Source organism: Gavialis gangeticus, unplaced genomic scaffold, assembly GCF_001723915.1.
Source record: "Gavialis gangeticus isolate Ggan-Ray unplaced genomic scaffold, GavGan_comp1, whole genome shotgun sequence".
Lineage (NCBI taxonomy): Eukaryota > Metazoa > Chordata > Crocodylia > Gavialidae > Gavialis > Gavialis gangeticus.
The window spans coordinates 177,784,651-177,791,312 of NW_017729024.1; positions in this window are offsets into that span (position 1 = coordinate 177,784,651).

Here is a 6,662-nt window from a genome sequence, read left to right on the forward strand (position 1 = left end):
CACACAGAGCCCTACCCAAACAGACACTTGAGAAGTAATTTTAGGGCTAGATTTTCCAAAGAAGATCTCATTGTTCTTACCCAGATTCTGAAATAAATGATCAGATTTTCAATGGAGCCGAATTCCTATTTGGGCACTGAAAATACAGAGGCTAGATTTTTAAAGCGATTTGGCACCACCGTCTTCCATTGTCCCCAATGGGAGCTGAACTGGTTTGAAAATCTGGCTGCTTATTTTGGTATCCTAGATTCATAGATTGTAAGGCTGGAAGGGACCTCTGAAGATCATCGGGTCCAGCCCCCCGCACCAAGCAGGAAAGAAGTTTAGTGCGATCTAAAGAAGTTTAGTGCTTCTGAAAATTTGTCCTGATTGTAGACATCGAGAACTTTTGAAAATGTGGTCACGAAGCTATTTCTCTAGCCCACAACCCAGGCCTTTGCATGGCTCACAAACCTGGCCCCTTCGTTCATGCCACAATCTGGTGGGCAATGCGATATAAAACACATCTTCTTGGTTTCTCTTAACTGGTAGAGTAGGAGGCGCAGAACAAATTTCACACTTGTACTGGCATGTATTTGGTGTAAGCTGGGGTAACTCCGCTGACATTAATAGACATACTTCAAGTGGATATCCATGTCACTGAAGTCAAACTCCAGGCCGAGCTTATTAAGAATGAGGGCAAGCAAAACGTTACTGTTCTTCCAAACCTCTGGAGATATAAAGTACAGCCTGTTATTTCAGAGGTGAGTATCTTTGTGCAGAGAGGATGTCAATGGCTTAGCTACTGGTTCAGTTCCACATCAGACCTCAAACTAGAGGTTAAGTTGAACAGAAAGCCTCCTGCAGGTCTCTGCGCAGGGGTGAATGTCATTTCAAATTATTTCACATGCTGGCAGTACCTCTATTCCCGCTGCAGTTTCACTCTGAAACAATATTCTCCTTTCTTTCCTATTCTGAAATATAGGGCAGTGCTGCTGTGCATTGTAAAGCAGCTGCGCCTTGTACTGCAGTATCCTTGTGGGTACTGAACGTGGTTTCTCTGTCCAACACAGGACCCTGTGGAGTACCACTAACCCTAAACAGCAGGGCCAGACCGTTCCTTTGGCTGGTAATATCTGCAAAGGAGATGGGAAATTCAATATGTGCCTAGGACACTAAGACTTGTTAGGCTGGTGGGTGGGAACAGTGAACTCCCTGGGATCCCCTCCTAAGGGTCATCATCATGGCATTATTTTCAGTCTTTCCTAGGGACACCGTTAGCACTAGCCTTGTCACCTACCTATTTTTTGAGGCAATAAAGGTCAGTTTAGATGAATGGGGACGATTGCAGATTGGCTTGGATGATATTTGCACTTGTTAGAATCCACTGGACTGAATACCATGTCTCTCTGAGTGGGAGAATCATGGATTATTTCAACCCAGTGAACGAACAGGTCAAGACGATGGGCCAGTTCCTGCGTTCCTTACTCACCCAACATAGACCTATCCTGCAAGCCCTCAGCCTTGGCAGGCCCCAGGAACAGGAGACAGGGAGAGATGCAATCAAGACTCCAGTCCTGCACTCAGATTTGTAGTGTGTAAGCCCACATGCAACAAAAAGCAGCAGTCTATAGCTGTGTTGCTTTGCACTCTTTTTGGCAAGTGGGTTTGAACTGAATCCCCTCTAGCTGAGGGTGGCCTATATTCCAGGTCTCCCACCTCATGGAAAAGTGCCCTAGGCTATGACATAAAAGGTAGACTGTGATGGTGCCATTTCTTTTGGCCATGCCTTTGAATGACAGTGGCTTTGGACTTGGTTCCCTGCAGTGATGGGTGTACATCACGGTCTGAACACACAGACGGGATCATGTCCCTCCAGGGACTTAGGTGAAGTTAAACTCCATTGCAATTGGTGCCTTACGTGGAGTTAGGCAAGGAACTGTTCAGACTGAGATGCTCTTATGTACCTATTGAAGACTAAGTTTAGGAACTTGGGGTCTTTGCCATTTAAAATGTGAACACCAACTGAATTTACCTGCCCAATGAGGTTTGCAGCCACTGGACCAGAGGTACTATGGATTTTTTAAAAAAATGATTTAAGTACCTAAATTCCAGCTAAGTCCCAGGTAGATGCCTAATTTACCAATCTGAACTGCCCTTCAACTAATCAAGGTCCTCTGTGGTTCTGAAAATGCAGAGTCTGAGAAATCATAGCAAGACTGTGATTGATATCAAAGTAAAGGCACAAGACCAAAAAAGTTCCTTCCATATTTGTGTTGATGTTAGGTTATCTCCAAAGATATTGATTCCCACCCCACCCCCATTTTGTCTTTGGTGCTTCCAAGAGATTTTTATGACATTGAAAGTGTAGGTGAAGAACGAGGGAAAACACTTGTTTTCATACAGTTAATGGAAAAGGGGGAGTGGGGAACCCATGTAGCTCCTGGCCAGTAGGAATGTTCCTATGATTTTTTTTCCCCTTTTAAATTGGGTTTTAAGTGAAAGTTGACTGAAAAAATAACAAGTGAAAGGGACCATCCACTTCCAAAGCGGAGGAGAAAATGGAAGCATTGAAACAGAAGCATCCATGGCTCTGTTATGTGACATGCATGCTTTGCTGACTCTTGGCATCTGCATCTAAATCTATCAGGTCTTCCAAGGCTTGCTAGATGTCCTTAATACAATTAATAAAACATGTGGCTAATAACATGCCATTCAAATACTCATGCCAGGTTGTTTCTAATCCAATAGGCATGGTCCAGAAGAGCTAATAGAGGACCTGCATTCCAGTTGGGGCTTCGATACGGACTCCTGGAGCCTTGTGCTTACCATGTGACTGTAAAATTTTCACGCAATTTACGTGCGCCAATTTCTGCATTGATAAATGAAGGCTGGCATTAGTGACCTACCCCACAGGGTTAATTCTCACACAGCATTCTGCAAATGAAAGTGCTAAATATAATTTTAATAAATGGTAACATGAAGATTTGACTTGCTCCAATGCAGACAACAGAACCTACGGATGCTGGATTTTTTCTTCCTAGCTTTCCATTGATTTCAGTGTTAATTTGATTTACTAAATTCACTGTACAAACAGTTGCATTTTACATGTAGTATCTGAATACTCAGAAGAGAAACTTTCAGTGGTATCCATCCAAGACAGCAGCACCTTTGCTGTATAGACATGTGGCATAAAATGATGGCAAATGATCTGTAATGGTACTTGGCCATCAGTAAAGCTGCAGCTATTGAGCAGGCAGGACTGTGATAAAGTTAAATAAACTGAGCTCCAGAAGTGCACTCTGGTGCTTGTCTTAATCCCAGGACCAAATACTTTATGGGGTCTGCTTCTGCCCTGAAATATATAGGTGCATCTTCATTAAACTGGACTCTCCTGCGTTGAGGGCTGCATCTGATCCACAGAATTTAACCAGGACTGAGCAAAGGACTGTGTACAGAAACTGCCCCTCGGTGATAACATGACGAATCTCGCTCTGGCAGCCAGCACGGTCTGTAACGTGTTTGTTCCTGCTATGACATACCGAGAGTTACAGTTGGCAGCATTAAACTCTCAGCATTTGCTGCCTGGGGATGTGCGGTAATTGTGGCACCTTCCACTAGTTACACTAGGAGACACCATGTTACTGCAGTCACTACGGAGTGACAAATGAGGTTTTAATGACACCTGCACTACCTGGAAGAATCTGTAAGCTACAATTAAGGAAGCAGGTAGATACTCCAGGAATTAAAGATCAGAGAATTACAGGCTTTTATGGTGACTTATGGGGAAACGTGTAGAGGGATAATTTGATGTGGTGCTAGTTAGTAAAATAAAACAGAAGAGACGAATTTAGTGTTATTTTTTCCCCCCTTGCATCATTGCTCCGAAGTTCTCCTACCATTCGTGTGAAAAGGGATGGCTTACACATCCTCCGCTGGTAGAGAATGGCGCAAGGCTCTTGAGGTCAAGGCAGTTGTATCTATTTATACCTGTTCAGGATCAGTAAATTGCTGGCTTATACGCAGTGTGTTCGGTGCGTGTTCATGCCTTTTTTGCTGCTGCACAGATGCATTTTGGTGGAGTGCTTTGTTCTGCTCTCTTTCCTCTCCCACCACAGGGCCTATAGCATGTAGAAGCTGGCATGAAAAAATGACGAAGCCCGGCCATGAGGCTCTCTGCTTGAAGCTGTGCCAGCCTGCCGAAGGACTGGCACAGTGGCATTCTCACCTGGGAGTGCTGGAAGCAGTGTGGGAATGATTAGGGCATTGCTACATCCCAGTGAATCTATCCTGCCACACAGGGTTATGGGATGCAACTTTAAGGAGTCCTTAGATCTGTCCTGTCCTGAATTGCAGTACATACAAGTTGCCTCCCTTCTCTCCACGTAGTAATCTTGGCATTGCTCTATGAGTTGGGGCACTTGCATTTTATCTGAATGCTGCAGTGGTGGGTGTGTAGATGGACTGGATGCTTTCCTGATCATCTTGTCTACTTTTGCAAGCCCTGTTGGAGAAGAAGACGACAAAGCTACTTGCAGGCTTTATGTCTTCGGGTGACCACAGGGCTTTAATTCAGTTCTTCTCCCTGGGATTACTACTGCATGATCTCACATTGCAGGCTAATTGCAAAGGTAAAATTTAAATTCTTACCACTCTTTTACCCAGTAGAAACATTTCTGGACTAACTTATGTATTTGAGGCCAGAAAGGGCCGACCTGATCAGCTAGGCGCCTTCCTCCATAACTCCTGCTAAATGGTTCTTCCACAAAACTGAGCCTAGTGTTTTATCAGCAAGACCAGCTGCTGCTCCAAGGGCCTGATTCAAATCCCGCTGAGGTCTTTTAACTGATTCCTTTGGGAGATTGATCAGCCCCTGCAAAATAGGTGGCTTGTCTATTATCTTCTAGGAGAAAGCGGAAAGAGAAAGGAAGTCAAGTCGGAAGCGTTCCTCATTGAATAAGATCCTTCTTAGAGCCAAAACCTCTGGCTTGCTACCTTTGTTAGCCCTTCTTTAGCCAAATCTCACATTGGAGTGTGGGCTGAGACTAAGAACGAACTCCGCTCTTTGCCCTCTTGAAAAGACCTTAGGCTGGACCTGTGCTCTGCGATTTCCTTCAACTGAGCCCCTAAGGCAAAGATATCGACTGCCTCTGAAATCATTTCGTCCCAGGAGGCGCTCGGGTAGAGCCGATCAACTCTTTTGAGCATCGCAACTGCAAAGGTTGCCAGATATTAAAAATAGAATTACACTAAGCCTTGCATTTTTGCTAAGTCATCTTTCCTTTTCTGTGGTATTTTCTTATTATTATTCCAATATGCTGGTTATTGAGTATATGATCATTCTTTCAAATGAGTTTGGACAGCATCTATAGCTTTGTAGCAATTAAGAGCCCACAGACTTTAGCAGCCGAGGAGGAATGGAGTAGGTTTTAATAGCCTTATTTATCTTTAGTTTCAGCAGAGCTGCTTGGACTTCCTCAATGGTGGGCAGTTTTGTATCAATAAAAGGATGCTGAATCTTGTTTCTTGTAAATGGGAGTGGGTCATTAACAATGGTGCGGGGAGACTTGCAGCTGAGACATTCTTCGCTTGTCTCTGCCATCCATTGCAAGGTTGATAATGAATCTTGGAAAATGTGAGCAAAAGCCTTTGATGACCCACCTCAGTAAAACCCTGTCAGACTGACGCTTCCTTGCCACTACTATTTGTGTACCTAATAAAATATGCTTGCTGTCAACATTGACCGTCCAGCTCCTACCTTAAGTGGCAAGAGGGAGGGAAAGAAAAAAAAAAACGAAGGGGAGAAATGTTGCCCAATAACTTTCATAGTATCAGCTAGATAAGTTAACTTATCCGTTATTAGTTATTGGTCGTTGATAGATACTTTATGTGAAAGACATAGGTGCAAAGGTGTTCGCACAGGTGCAAAGGGTTTGAAATCTGATGGGCTTTAGGTTCTCACGTGACATTTGTATCTTTGGCAATCTTTGCTTTAATGGGCAGAAATCTACTCTTGGGTGTGTATGTGTGGCCTCACTCAGGACCTGCTATTATCCAGTGCAGAGAATGGGGTTACAAAACTAATCTGCACCCTTGCCAGCACGTGTATTTGAACTGTTACAGCAGTGCCTCTCGCTGTTAGCTTGGCTAAGATGCATCTGTTCACCAAAAAGCAAAGAGTCGCTAGGAACCAGTCTGCCTCTCCTAGCCCAGGGGAAGAGCACTTGCTGTAAGTACCATTTGCAGAGGTACAAGACCCTTGCTGAGCTCTGCTCTGGGGTCTGATGTTTCAAATGAATGAAAATCAACACGCTGGCTACAGGACTGTGCCCATCGTCTTCCTCATCCTATTGCCATGTGCTCCTGGTGGATAAAAGTCTGGTGTCTCATTTTGAAAGACGGCACGGGCTGAAGGTAAGATGCAGTTAGATCAAAGAGCCAGAAAACAAAGGCTCTTGTTCCTTCAGAGCAGGGGTGCTCTACCCCCGGCCCACAAGACGGGTCTGGCCCCTGTGTCATCCAGCTTGGCCCTCAGCTCCCCACAGGTATGAAAATTTGGCAGTGGGGGAGTGGTGGCATCTCTCCCGTGGTCCCATGCTGCCAAGTTTTGGGGCCCATGAGGAGATAGTGTGGCCCTATGAGCTAGATTGGGTATGCAGGGTGGTGTGGGGACCAATCCTGGC